The 15,022-nt window shown below is 43.5% G+C and overlaps 1 long non-coding RNA gene across 2 annotated transcripts; it reads right to left on the bottom strand.

Annotated features, from left to right (window-relative positions):
• Positions 1-1,048: 1,048 nt before the first annotated feature.
• On the bottom strand, positions 1,049-14,458 carry LOC123426929. Of its 2 annotated transcripts, none has more exons than XR_006622333.1 (4): positions 13,270-14,458; positions 7,209-7,284; positions 5,476-5,547; positions 1,049-1,367 (listed from the first exon to the last, which is right to left on the bottom strand). It is a non-coding gene; the product is annotated as an uncharacterized LOC123426929 (long non-coding RNA). The 2 variants fall into 2 exon arrangements; XR_006622334.1 differs by having other exon boundaries at positions 7,242-7,284; positions 13,270-14,457.
• Positions 14,459-15,022: the final 564 nt, after the last annotated feature.

Raw genomic sequence — 15,022 nt, 5'->3', positions numbered from 1 at the left:
AAGGTACTTTCTGCAAGTACTCAAAGTAGCGGTGATAGATAGTTTTGTACCAAGGTAGTTCATAGTAAGTGACAAGTAATAATAGTAGCATGGGTGCAACAACGTGGCCCAATCCTTTTTATAACAAGGACAAGTCAGAGTGTTCTCTTATAGGAAGCAAATATTACTTGAGGACACATGTGAATTCTCCTCTAGTCACGTTCATCATGTTTAGTTGATTCATGTTTGTTATTTTGATAATTTGATATGTGGGTGGATCGGTGCTAGGGTGTTGTCCTTACTTGGAAAAACAACCCTCTTATTATTAACCACCCTCGCAATCATCCGCAACTACAGAAGAAGAATTAAGATAAATATAACCCTAGCATGAAACATAAGGATCGAAATGATTCCCTTACACAACAACACATAAACTAGGGTTTATGTTTCTGTCAGTATCACAACCAATCATCTTGTTATTACTCTCAAATGCTTTCCCTTAGGGCCAAGTACGGTGAAGTGTCACGTAGTCGACATTAACATGACACCGCAAAGAGATGAACAACATACATATCATCAAAATATCGAACAAATACCAACATCACATGATTACTAATAACAAGATTTCTCCAATGTAATCAAGAACGAATGTAACTATTCACAAAGCATGTTCATGTTCAATATTACAGATGTATTGAATATGCTTAAGGATCCGAACATACGATCTTTCATGAAATAAACAACCTAGCATCAACTACAAGATGTAATCAACACTACTAGCAATTAGGCATGGGCGGTGAGTAGAAACCAAAATTTTGGTTTTTTCTGTTTGTTTTTTTGTGAATTCGGTTTGCAAAATTGGAAACCGAATTTGGCACTAAAATTGGACTACATATAATGTACTTTCAGAGCATATAAACAAGCATATTGTAAACAATTTGTTTGGCAATATAACAACACAAAATTGGAAAATGCATAGAAGTGGAACATATTCATATCTTGTCAAATATCACATAATATCAGATACAAGGATTTCATAAAAGTGAGAGATGCATAACCAATCAACTTATAAAACCCACACTAATAAGTGAGAATATAGTAATAGAACTCCAATACAAAACCAAAGTCCAAGTCCGAGCACAACACATAACCAAAGTACAAGTTCAACCAAACACAAGTTACACAACCATATTATTACACTTTAAAACATAACACATAGAAAAGTGATCCCACATCTGTTAACTTTTTTTCATCTACCTTTTTCTAGGTCGTTCTTACATCTCCTTCTTTTAATTTTCCTACTCCTCATTCTTTATTTCTTCTTCCAAATAAACTCGCCTCTGCTCTTCAGTCATCTCAACATCACCAAGCCCACGAGGTTCAACCATCTAAAAATAGTAGGCATAATGGGGAAATATTAAAAATTGAATCACACCTGATGTCAAAAATACAAGTTACCAGTAGTGCAATATATATTGGGAAACAATGTCCTCATTGCAAAAACCGCAACAACAAGAGACTACTAATACACATTAATTATATGATGGATTGTGCTAACCACCAACCGGTCGGTGTGTAAGGGATACATCCGCACGATTCTCCCTCCATGAACATGAGGCACCCCGCTCGCGAGGCCCATCCATGCGAGGGCGCGCGCATCGCATGAGGCCCAAGACAACCCTTACCCCCGCAATAATTACCACGCCAACCCTACGAGAATCCTTCCCCAATCCGTTCTCCTCCTCCCTCCCTGACGTGCCTCCATCGCCGACGGGCTGCTTCCCCAATCTGATCCACCAAAAACACATCAACCATACCAGGACAACTAATCCCCCATACACAAGGATTTGAGGGACATCCGGGATTACCACTTTATCAATACCAGAATTACCACATACTACAACGCTAATTACCTAGTTTGTCTGATTTTCACCAGAATCAAGAAGAAAACCAAAGAAGTAAGTGATTCAAACTCCATCTACAATGCTTCATTTTCATTTCATACCAAGAAAATCAAGGCAAATACATGAGATAAAAAGATAGCCCTTTTACTGGCCTACAAATCCTACATGTGTTGAACTCCTCACTCATGATTGAGTTACCATTCAAATCCGTACAAGTTACCATAAAGATTGCTTTAAGATGCCTTTTAAAAGCCCAAAAGTTGGTAGAATAGAGCTTATTTCCTAGCCTACACATCATACATCTATTTTTACATCCCTCTTCATTGAGTTACCACTCGAACACACATAGGTTACCATCAAGATTGTGTTGAACTATCTTTTTTCGTAGCCAGTTAAAACAACATGTTTAAAATTTCTCATTAATAATTGATTTACCATTTAAAATCAATAGAGATTACCATAATGTATGCACAAAGCTATCACTAAAAAGAAGAATAAAATTTGAAAAAAACATCCTTTAACACTTATTCACTGTAAAAAAAACATCTGTTTTTATTCACGATACGAACCATTATTGCATGTCAATAACAAACAGGGCACACCAACCGAGGAAAGAAAAAAGTTATCATCCTAATTCAGAAGAATTTACCAGAAAAACTCTATACGTACTAGTTATCAGCCCATGGATGTACACAAAACTAGGGCGCTAACACTACAAGAATACCATGTGTCGATTTACATTGTTGCAATCAGAACTGAGTGATAAGACACGATGTTGATGAAATGAGGTTGTAGATACTATCGTTGTCATATGCTCATGTGCTGGTCACTTCTCAAGTGATACATGTTATAAAAATGAAGTAATCAGTGCAAAAAAAGAAAATGATAATTGCTGTGAAGAAATAACCAATATTGCTTGTAAGTGTTGAATTAATGGATGATTATATGTGCTAACAGGTGTTGCCACACAAAATGGTGCAAGACAACGGGGGTAATGCGGATATCGTGATGAGTGGTGTGGGGACAAACAAGCAATGTGAGGATGCACCTACGGTAAGCTTTGGTTCTGCCAACATCAACAATGCAGACAAAGGTAACATTTACCATGCATTAGTCACAACTACCACCTTGTTATACACAAGAAGTTACCATCCAACTAGAATTCCAATTACCATCCGTGTTGTTTACAACTACCACATTTACTACAAGCAAGTTACCATGCAAAAATGCATTACATTTACCATCCATCATTGCACAAAAAGAAACACCGACAAACTTAATGCATAAAAGTTACCATGCAAGTTGGTACAATTACCACACTCACTACATCGAAATCATCATGCAATTTGCATTACAATTACCATGTGTTTGAGTTTACAACTACCAAGAGATTACTACATGAAAAAATTACCAGGGCAGTGGGGTGTAAATTACCACTAAATTTTGATCTACAAATTACCGGACAAACTAACATTTTCAAGAACACTACAGGTGCTACATCTAGAGGCAAGGCAGTGGTCGGAGAGCGAAATAAAGAACTAACTACTAGTGGCATAGGGGGAGAGAAAGCTTCTTTGATCAGTCAGTCAGCGAGCGAGCAAGATAAAAAACAAGAGGGGTGAATGCTGAACATGGAGACATAAACACCGAGGCCTACTCCACACCAAAGCCTCCTGATGAAACAATGAAGTTCGACACTTATAAGGAAGATTATGATGACTACAAGTTATATGCGCTCAGGCATGGGTTTGGGATAAGGCTGGAATACAGGAAAACAAAAAAAGGACGGTACTATAAGGATATTCCTATTGGTTTGTGGGGAAAACGGCAAGCCAAAAAATAACAAGGAGGAGACACAGGATGTGCAGGACCCAAACGACATCATGAAGAAGAGGAAAAGAGGTAAGGTTGTGAGGACAGAATGTCAAGCCCACCTATACATTACGCACACGGATGTGTGGTGGATCGTAAAACACTTCAACGACAACCACAACCACCCTCTAATCAGAAAGCCATCCCTGATAAAGTTCCTATCATCACATAGAAACATTCCCAAGGATGAGTAGGACTTCTTGAAGATACTGCACAAATGCAACATAGAGACATCAAGACAAATTCAACTAATGTCATTATTCTACAGGAATCCTAACGATGTACCATACACGACAAAGGACATCGCAAACCAGCGAGCTAAGTTCCGCATGGAGTACCGCCACACTGATGTGGGAAGCACAATCTCATACTTCCAAGATTTGAAGGCACAAGATCCAGATTTCTATTGGAGAATTAAACTTGACGACGAGGACAGAGTGGAAAATTTGTTCTGGATAGATGGTGCGTCGCGCAGGGTGTATGCTAGATACAATGACATCATCTCATTCAACACAACATACATGCCAAACATGTTCAAGATGCCCTGTGCGCCCTTCATTGGCATTAATAACCATGGCCAGTCAATCCAGTTTGGTTGTGGGATTGTTCACAATGAACTATCTGGTAACTTTGTGTGGTTGTTTAATGCATTCTTGGATGCAATGGGTGGAGTTGTGCAAAAGAACATAATAACAGATCAATATTTTGCAATGGGAGTGCTATTCACGAAGTGTTCATCGGGATAGTACACAGGAATTGCCGCTGACATATAATGAAGAAGGCCCACGAGAAGCTTGGGAAGGTGATGGCTGATGATGAACCACTAAACAAGGCATTCAAGGATTGTGTTGACAACAGCTTGACCGGTATTTTACTTCACACCCAAACTACCTTAAACACAAATGAGCTCACATGCATGTGGTCACCAGTCACCATGTAAAAAAAGTGATAAGTTACCACAAAAGTATAGCCAAGATACGTGCATATTTTTTTGTGTTGAAACTATCATGTTTGTTGCATACACAAAATAACTTTGCATCCCCAACTAGATGTGATTGATAAATATATATGTTGTGTTTGCTAGTTAAATTGATGCTTGAAGTACAAACAACAAGAAGTATTCGTCGTGCAAAAAATAATTGTATGTGCACTGTAGTTACCATGTTGCTTGAAATAAAATGACCAAGTGTTTGTGATAGAATTATCAACATTACAGTGTTTAAGTTACCAATCTGTTTGAACTAAGGTTACCACCATTCAAGCCCTGATGTTATCATGTTTCTGTTTTGAATCCAGTTGAAGAGTTTGAACACAAATGGTGGGTAATGATGGACACATATGGCCAGACTGACAACGAGCATTTCCATTGGATGTGGGAAAACACGGAATGTTGGTCCTGGCATACTACATCCACGTTTTTTTCCATTCTTGTAGACAACATCAAGAAGTGAGGGATTCAACTCTGTGCTGAAGAAGTTACACATGTTGGTAAACTCAAGTTACCAGATGTTACCAACACAAAAAAGTTATGACATGATTCAGGCATAAAAACTACGAGGAAATTATTACTAAGATATCAATGATTAAATAATATAAAGTTATCAGATGATATGAACAAAAAATACCAGCGTTTTATCTTCATTAAATTGACACATATAATAATTCAGTGCAAAAATAATAATGTTCAAGGAAAACGCAAACGAGAAAGCACTGCAAATACCTTGTTCGTGATACACTGGACGAAGCTTTAGCCATAATAACTTGTTTGATAGCATCTAGTTTCCTAGGTGCCCTGCATAAATTTTTTAACAGAAGTTACAAGCACAAAATAGTTATCAAATGATGTAGGAATAAACTATGAGGAAAGTCTAACTGAGTTATCAATGTTCAACAACATAAGTCATCAGATACTGAAAAACTATTGAAAAGTTAATTATGAGGAGCTAACTACTAAAACTAACATACAATAACAAACTGGATATACCATGTAATATCCGATACATCAAAAAACATGGAAAAAAATTCACGTGTGTGGCGCCTCTTTCCGCTAGGTGGATGGTGAGATGGCACTAGAAGAAATATGCTAACTTACGACCTTCAATATTTGTCACCGAATGGTCGTTGGTTTCCATTTACGACATTTTTACGACCAAAAACAGAAGGTCAAAAGCTGAGGGTCTCTAATGAACTATAACGACCAAAATGAAAGGTCGTTGGTTCTACGACCAATTTTTTGATTGCACGCAATCTGCACACACCACGTCGGATCTGACGTGGCAAGCTGACATGGCAAAATTGCGACCGAACGGAAAGGTCGTTGATTACAATCAACCCAGTCCAGTTCGGTGTCTATATGGGCCGAGCCCAACAATTCAGCCCATTTATTGTTTTTTTTCTCTCAGTTTTGGTTGCCTGCTTTGGGTTTTTTGCAGCCCATTTCAATTCTGGGCCTCGAGATGTTTACGGTCCATTTATTTGTTGGACTTTGTACTTTTTGTAATCCAATTCTTTTTGGCCTGTAGCATTATGAAGGCACAAATATATCTGATCCAATACACATTTCGGCCAGTGTTTCATTTGGGTCAGGCCTCTTTATTTCAAATACAGATGACAGCACAAACTTAGAATCAACCTCAATTTAATACTAATATATTCTCTTTTTGACCACTTTAATCCAAGAATGCATTCCAAGGAAACACAGAATAATATTCCAAGGATTTGAACATAAATCCTAGAATTTGAATAATAAATTTAGCAGGCAAATATACATCAAACTCTCAGCAAGATAAACAATACGTCAATATTCCCAGAAAATTTGACATTACAACAAACATCTAAAGCAAGTGATTGACTTGGACTTCCAGCTTCTTCAAAAATATTAGCATGTAACTCTCTTGTACATGATAAGAAAAGCCACATGTTCAGTCTCAATATGGATAATATATGCTAACAATAAAACAGAACAATAAATTCAAGAACCATATTAACATTGCTCTGGTGTTCCGGTGTATTAACATTGTTCCGGTGTTCATACAGTTCCGGTGTTCATACTGTTGTTTTATGTATGAGCATATTAACATTGTTCCGGTGTTCATACTGTTCAGTTTACGAAACAACACCTTAGAGGATATTATGACATGATTTAACTTGACGTGGGCAGTATCTGGCGGCAATTAATTAAATCCTAATATTTTGAAAGATTTAGGATACTATCAGTTTTCTACAGTAGGGGTTCCAACAACTTGTAATTAATTAAATCCTAAGATTTGAAAGATTTAGGATAATATCTGTTTTCTGCAGTACGGGTTCCAACAAGATACACGAATTTAGATGCATATATATATATATAGCATATATTTTTATCAACATGTTCATTCAGTTATGAGTAGCGGGAAAGAAAAACTTGCTGGAAGCTACTACATTAAGATCTGATTTGCACGCGATGGAGCTCACCACCTCTGTCACCGTTAGGGTTTTGTTGTTCACCTGAAGGAGTAGCAGCCATGGGGATGAGGGCTTCCTTGTCCACCTACAGCAGCAACAACAACAGCTTGTACATATCAGATCGGAGCGGACAATGATGAAACCAACACACGGAACAACACAGATGAAGTCAAATAAGATGGCATATATACTGGGGTCCTACAAGAGAGAAGAATATAGAACAAAACATGCTGCTCAAAACAAGGGAGCGAGTGACCGTCCATCCATGCATAATAAAGGCTGACAATGTTGGCTTTTGAACGTGCGTATGCAGCTGTACAGGCGTGCCTACGCGATTCTTGCTTCGACCGGCTACTTGACGGAACTTGCGTAACTAGCAACACGAATAAAACTAATCGATGGATTTGATGGCTAAAGGCCCGTGTCGAGCCTTTGCTTTTTATTGCTTTTCGTTTTTCTGGTGTTACAATCAACACCCCTAGGGTGTCTTTTATACACGTCCACAAGGGACTATGGAAATAGACTAGGACTAGGAATCCTAATACTACTAGGACTCGGTTTGGCTTTCTTTCCTAATCCTAAAGAAACAACATGATTAACTTCTACATTCACCTCCTTAATCTTGTTGCTTGACTTCACTTCTTGCACTCAGACTTTCCTCCTCATCTCGATGAACTTCTGTCGACCGAGGGACTTGGTGAAAATATCGGCAAGTTGGTCTTTCGTGTTCACATGTTGAACCTCGATCAACCCTTCTTCAATGCACTCCCAGATATGGTGGAACCGGGTATCTATGTGCTTGCTCCTTTCGTGATGAACCGGATTTTTGCACAACGAGATTGCAGCTTGGTTATCGATCTTCAGTGACACCTTCTGCACCTCCCGCTTTGCAAGAATAGCTAGGAGTCTTCTCAGCCACACTGCTTGACAAGCCGCCGTGCTTGCCGCTATGTATTCTACCTCGCATGAAGACAGTGCCACCACCTTTTGCTTCTGAGAATTCCAACTAATCGGATTCGGGCCAAGGTAGAAAACCATGCCCGTTGTGCTCTTTCGGTCATCAACATCACCTGCCATGTCACTATCTGAATATCCACGAAGGATCAATCCTTCCTTTCCCTTTCTGTACGTGCAACAAAGATTAATGGTGCCTTTCACATAGTGCAAGATTTGATTGACCGCGCTCATGTGCTCGGTTGTCGGATTCTCCATGAAACGACTCACGATCCCGACTGAATAAGCCAAGTCAGGTCGGGTATGCACCAAATATCTTAGGCTGCCCACAATGCTTCGATACATTGTGGTGTCCACCGGCGGATTTGAGCTACGCTTGCTCAACTTGTGACGTTGGTCCATTGGAACTTGTGTCGCGTAGCAATCTGACATGCCACACTTGTCCAATAACTTGACCGCGTAAGCCGATTGACATAGGGAAATTTCTCCGGAGGTTTGCTTCACTTCGATGCCCAAGTAATAGCTGAGCAATCCCAGATCACTCATGCTAAACTTGTTCTTCATTTGCGCCTTGAAACCTTCAATTTCTTGTACGCTATCTACAGTGATAATCAGATCGTCGACATAAACTCCAACTAGCATTGAGCCTTTGGAGTTCTTTGTATAGACTGCGTGCTCGAGGGGACATCTCTTGAACCCGAGCGAGACCAGACTTTGGTCTAACTTTGAGTTCCAAGCTCTTGGCGCTTGCTTCAACCCGTAAAGTGCCTTCTTGAGCTTGTAAACTTTCCCTTCTTCGCCTTTCTTCTCGTAGCCGAGGGGTTGTTCCACGTACACTTCTTCTGTGAGATCGCCGTTAAGGAAAGCGGATTTAACATCCATATGATGAACCTTCCAATCCTCTTGTGCTGCCAAATCTAGGAGCACTCTCACCGTCTCGAGTCGAGCAACCGGTGCAAACACCTCATCATAGTCAACTCCTTGACGTTGTACGTAGCCCTTTGCAACGAGTCTTGCCTTGTACTTCACAATGGCACCCTCCGTGTCCTTCTTTAACTTGTAAACCCACTTCAAACCTATCATCTTTTGGTTTGGAGGTCGGGTTACCAAAGTCCACGTGCCATTGCTCTCAATCGCCTTCATCTCCTCATCCATGGCGTGCGTCCAGCTAGGACTTTTGCTCGCCTCTACGAAGTTCGTCGGCTCCTCAACTCCGAAAAGACATAGTCTGGAGTATTCGAGCGTAACTGGCTTTGTGTACTTGTAGACTTTCTTGAGGGTCTTTGTAGCGACGAGGCCCTGAGGATTCCGTTGTGGATTGCGAAGGAGGTGACACAAATTGTGTCGATGTTGATGCACTTGAGGAAGATGGCTGAGTCTCGGGCGTGTCATCGACATCCGCGGCGTCGGCGTAGTCGTCGTGATCATGATCATCATCTTGATTGTCATCGTCACTATGCGCCTCCTTGTCGATGTTGTCGTCGAGATCTCCACCCGTGCCGTGCGCTTCGTTGTCGCTATCTCCTTGCGACCTATGCACGTCGTCGTCGGTGTCGGCACCATGATGATCACTACCATTGTGGTAACCTTGGTTGGGCGTCTTATCAACCACTTGGACATCCTCCCCTGCATCATCATTAATTGGAAATTCAACCGTGAATATGTTACTGTTTGGAGCATTGTCGGCTGCGGCGGTCCAATTCCACGCTTGGTTTTCTTCAAACACGACGTCGCGTGAAATCCGTAGACGCTTGGTTTGTGGATCGTAGAAACGGTATGCCTTGGTGCCAGAACTGCTCTCGTATCCGATGAACACCATCTTGGTGCTACGATCGGCAAGCTTTGAGAGATGTGGCTCCGCCGTCTTCACATGTGCCACGCACCCGAATGTCCGTAGATGAGACACATTCGGCTTACGTCCGTAAATTGCTTCATACGGAGTCTTGCCGATCACCGCCTTCGTTGGAGCCCGGTTGAGAAGATAGACCGCCGTCGAGACAGCTTCTCCCCAAAAAGTCCCCGACAGGTTCTTGCTCTTGAGTAAACTCCTTGCCATGTCAACGACGGTTCGATTGCGCCTTTCAACGACCCCATTCTACTGCGGCGTGTAAGGTGCCGTGAGGAACCTCTTTATGCCAATCTTCCCGCAGTAGTCGTTGAACTCATTCGACGTAAATTCTCCGCCGCGATCTGTCCATAGAGCGCGAACCTTCAAATTGTGTTCCATCTCTGTTGCAGCCTTCAACTTCTTGAACGCGTCAAACGTCTCATCTTTAGATTGTAGGAGAATGACCCACATATATCTCGAGTAGTCGTCTACCACAAGGAAGAAATACTTCTTTCCAGCGTGAGTTGTCGGGGTGATAGGGCCACATAGATCACCATGGAGCAGCTCGAGTGCATCACTTGCACGATAGGTAGACTGAGCAGGGAATGGCCTGCGGTGCTGTTTTCCAACCAAGCACCTGTCACATACTCGATCAACATGGTCGATAACTGGCATCCCGGATACCATCTCCATCTTTGACATCTTCTTCAAGGCATAGAAGTTAACGTGTCCAAATCTAGCATGCCATAACCATGAATCATCATCACTCCTGACGAGCCAACACTCCGGTTGAGATTGATCAAGGTTGAGGATATAGAGCCTATTCCGTGTGCGATTAACACGAGCTAGCACGTTTCGGAGGTTGTCGAAGATCGTCATCACTCCGTTCTCGATATTGACCTTGCATCCATTCTCGTCAAGCTTCCCAATAGAGATAATGTTGTTGCGAAGCCGTGGGATGTAGTACACTCCGGTGAGTATGCGATGTTCGCCTGTGAGACCCTCGAAGAGGACAGATCCTTGCCCGCAAATCTCCACAGCTGAACCATCACCGAACTTGACCGAGCCTTCAACATCGCATTCCAGCTCGAGGAATTTCTCCTTGCATCCCGTCATGTGGTTACTGGCACCCGTGTCGAGATACCACGACCCATTGTGATCCCCGGATAACTTAGGTGTCACATTCTTCTCATGAAGTAGCACCTTCCGGGTTGGTTTCACAACCACCGTTTTAGCGAGATCACAAACTTCGGCCATCAGAAGACCTGGGCCTTCGTCTTCCTGCTTTGCCAAATTTGCCTTGATCTCCCGCTTGTTAGGCTTCGGACAATCCTTTGCAAAATGACCCATCTCGTTGCAGTTATAGCACTTAACCTCGGATAAATCCAAGTTCCGTGGCTTCCGCCCTTTAGATTGGTCCGCCTTAGCACGGCCTTGTGGCTTGCCTTTTCCTTTGCCTTTTCCTTTAGATTGGTCCGCTTCACGTTGCTTGAGCCTTCGCCACCATCACGCCTTCCTTTGCTACTTGGGGCCTCCCAATCTCCGCACGAGTACATGAGTTGGTCGCTACCTCCTCCTTTGCCTTTCCGACAGCCACGAGCATTCTCTTCCCATGTCCGCAAGCGTCCGATTGCCTCCGTTATGGTCATGTCGTCGATGTCGTAAAGCTGCTCGAGCGTGCCGATGATGTATGCGAATTTATCAGTCACCGAACTGAAAAATTTCTCCACAATCTCGGTCTCATCGAGCTTTGCACCAAGCGCGCGGATCTCTCCCACCAAAGTAGTAAGACGCATGGCATAGTCGTTCACCGATTCAGTTTCCTTCATTTGCAACTTGTGAAATTGGCGCTTCAGCACTTGTGCCCGAGCCTTGGTGACGCGATCTTCTTCGATCCTCATCTCCTTGAGTGCGTTCCACGCCTCTCTTGCCGTCTCGAACTCCGCCAATGTCATTAGTACGGAATCCGGCACGGACTGGGCTATGGCGGCCATGGCACCTTCGTCGGACTCGTCATCGACGTCGTCGTCCGTGATTGCCTGCAACACTCGAAGGGTTCGGAGAATAATTTTCATCTTCACCGCCCACACACGTAGTTGGCGTCGGTGAGCATCGGGTACTGGATGGGGATGTTGCGATGCGCCTGGACGTTGGCGCCGCTCGTTCCTCCACCACTGGTTGCTGACTTGACGCCCTTCTTCACCTTGTCGCCGTTCTTGTTCGCCTTGGCACCGCCGCTGCCGGACTCAACCGACTCAGCGTCGCTGTCCGTCATCGTAGATCGTAGATCGTCGAGGCTCTGATACCAATTGTTGGCTTTTGAACGTGCGTATGCAGCTGTACAGGCGTGCCTACGCGATTCTTGCTTCGGCCGGCTACTTGACGGAACTTGCGTAACTAGCGACACGAATAAAACTGATCGATGGATTTGATGGCTAAAGGCCCGTGTCGAGCCTTTGCTTTGTATTGCTTTTCGTTTTTTTGGTGTTACAATCAACACCCCTAGGGTGTCTTTTATACGCGTTCACAAGGGACTATGGAAATAGACTAGGACTAGGAATCCTAATACTACTAGGACTCGGTTTAGCTTTCTTTCCTAATCCTAAAGAAACAACATGATTAACTTCTACAGACAAGACTGTGTGGTGCACAAAATACAGATCGATGGCATATAACCGAACAAATATCTAACACACGTGGGAACCGAGCAAGGATAAGGTGCTGAAAATCTGCACGCATACACATACAGTAGTCGAAAACCCGATGGACTGAATATCATGAGGAAAAGTGAGTTAAGAGAAGGATGACAGATGATTCGACTAAACACACTTAGTAAATACACTAACTCTAGTAAGCAACACAAAAAAATGTATGTGCCTGATTTATACTACTATTAGAAAGATATAGTTCAAGATTGGGCAGCCAACAAGCATCCAAGAAAGTCAAGAAGCAATGTGGTCCTTGAGTTAAAGCCAAAACATGTGGCGTGTCCATAATACTCTCACATAGATTAAAGTCCGCCGCCTTGCCAGATACCAGCCAACAAGCTTCAAACCGAGTTTTGCTATTACCAACGCAGCTCCACCTATGCAGCAGGCTTCCAACGGTACTTGACGCAGTCAGTTAATTAAGCCATGCTATTACCAACGGAGTTTTGCTATTAGCAGAATTTACATATGTGCATGCATGTAGATATGGATCATGTCAAACCAAAAACTTATGGACTATGCAATTCATACAAGAAAACTATATGTATTAACATGAAGTCAAGGTGGACAGTTACGAGACCTCCACAAGCAGCTTTGACACGCTCCAGTGTAGTACATTCAGGTAGTCCTGAACTGGTGCCATGAAGTGCTTCGGTCAGTGGAGTAGTTCCCTCTTCCGAGACCCTCTTCGGCTACATTTTTGTTACAGAAAATATTTAGTGTAAAATAACAACTTCAATATAGGAAGATATTGAATGCTTAAATATAATATAGGAAAATTAAAACTAGGGGCACACAACATGTTCTCTTCTCATGATTCTCCTTTTATATGGAAGTGGGATGACAAAAGTATCAATAGCCATGCTAATAACAGTTTGGAATAAATAATTAAATATTTTATATAGATTGCTAAGCCTCAGCTGCAAAGACGGTCCTTTTAACCTAACCAGTATTTATGAGTTATGACATGGTAATAGTACGAGACCGAATGACATTATGTTAATCAAATAACAGATGCACATGTTAAAGCAGGAATCTATCCAGCTTCTGCATAGGAACGAGAGGATCCCAAGCTGTAGATTTGACATAAATATCTCTATAACATCATGAAGAACTGAAGATCACACAGCAAGGAAAAATAAGCAATTCAGTGCGCCGTTCTCTGCGGCCTGGTAGCCCGCCGCCTTGCCGGAGGTGCCGTTCAGCGAGGCGTGCTCGACGGGTGCGCGGATCCGTCAACTCCCTGCACAGCATCGTACGGGGCGCCACCGAGGAGGTGCGGGGGCGGCAGTGGGAGCACCTCGGCCGGGTCGCTGCCTAGGCCGCCCCCCGCGGAATCCAAGGACGGCGGTGGGGGCAGGGGAAGCCCCGCGTCAGCTCCCGCTTGCACGTCGGGGTTCTCCATCCCCGCGCGCCCGCGAGTAGTGGTTCGGGGCTGGTGCGGTGGCGGCTGGAGCGGGCGAGGCGGGTTGGATCAGGTAGGGGTGGTGTGAGGGGAGGTGGGTCCGGGAGACATTCGCCGATTGGTGTGGTGTTGGGGGTCATCGTCGGCGACGAGATTGGAGAGGATGAGCTCGAGTGGATCTCCGTCCATGGAGGGGAGGTGGCACCGACGATGGAATCGTGGCTTGCTCGATCTGGGGGATGAAGGCGAGGGGAGGGGGAGAGGATGCGTGGCGGAGACAAGGTCGACGGTGGGTGGGGGCGGCGGCGGTGGGTGGGAATGGTGATGGAAGGAATTGCGGTAGGGAGACGAGACAAGGGAGAGGAAGGCAGGGTGGCCTCGATCGGATCTAGGTTGGTGGGTAGGTGGATTAGGTTTTTTTTTTCAAGAGAAGATCCAGCGTTGGACGGGTACCCGATGGATGGCTCAGATCCTCTCCAACTTGGTGATCCGCGAGGAGGTGGTTCCTCGCTTCTTATTGGCCGGTTGTCTTGCATCCGAATCTCTAAAATTTGACCCGAAATCTTTGATTTTTTTTCTAAAATATCTACAAATCTTTGTTACAAAATTGGACCACACTATTTCCAAAAGGGGGTTGATAGCCGATGGTCGAGCATCTCAAATTTGGGTCGATCGCCTCACAACCCTACGATTTTTCTGTCTGTAACCATTGGATTCACCCTCATGTTATGGTTTGTTCCCCATCTCGTTCGTTCTCCAGGAGATAGAACACATCATTGACTCTCCCACTGGAGCACCTTCATGCACAACGACAGTCTGTCGCCTCATTGTCGTCATCACCCCGTCGTGCTCCACTTGTAGCATTCGCCAGTTCCAGCACCTTCCTCTGGCTGCTCACCACCATGGATGAAGCATCCCGAATCAACAG

Source organism: Hordeum vulgare, chromosome 2H, assembly GCF_904849725.1.
Source record: "Hordeum vulgare subsp. vulgare chromosome 2H, MorexV3_pseudomolecules_assembly, whole genome shotgun sequence".
NCBI lineage: Eukaryota > Viridiplantae > Streptophyta > Magnoliopsida > Poales > Poaceae > Hordeum > Hordeum vulgare.
Note: the sequence above shows the minus strand (reverse complement) of the source record. Positions and strands in the feature narration are given on the sequence as shown.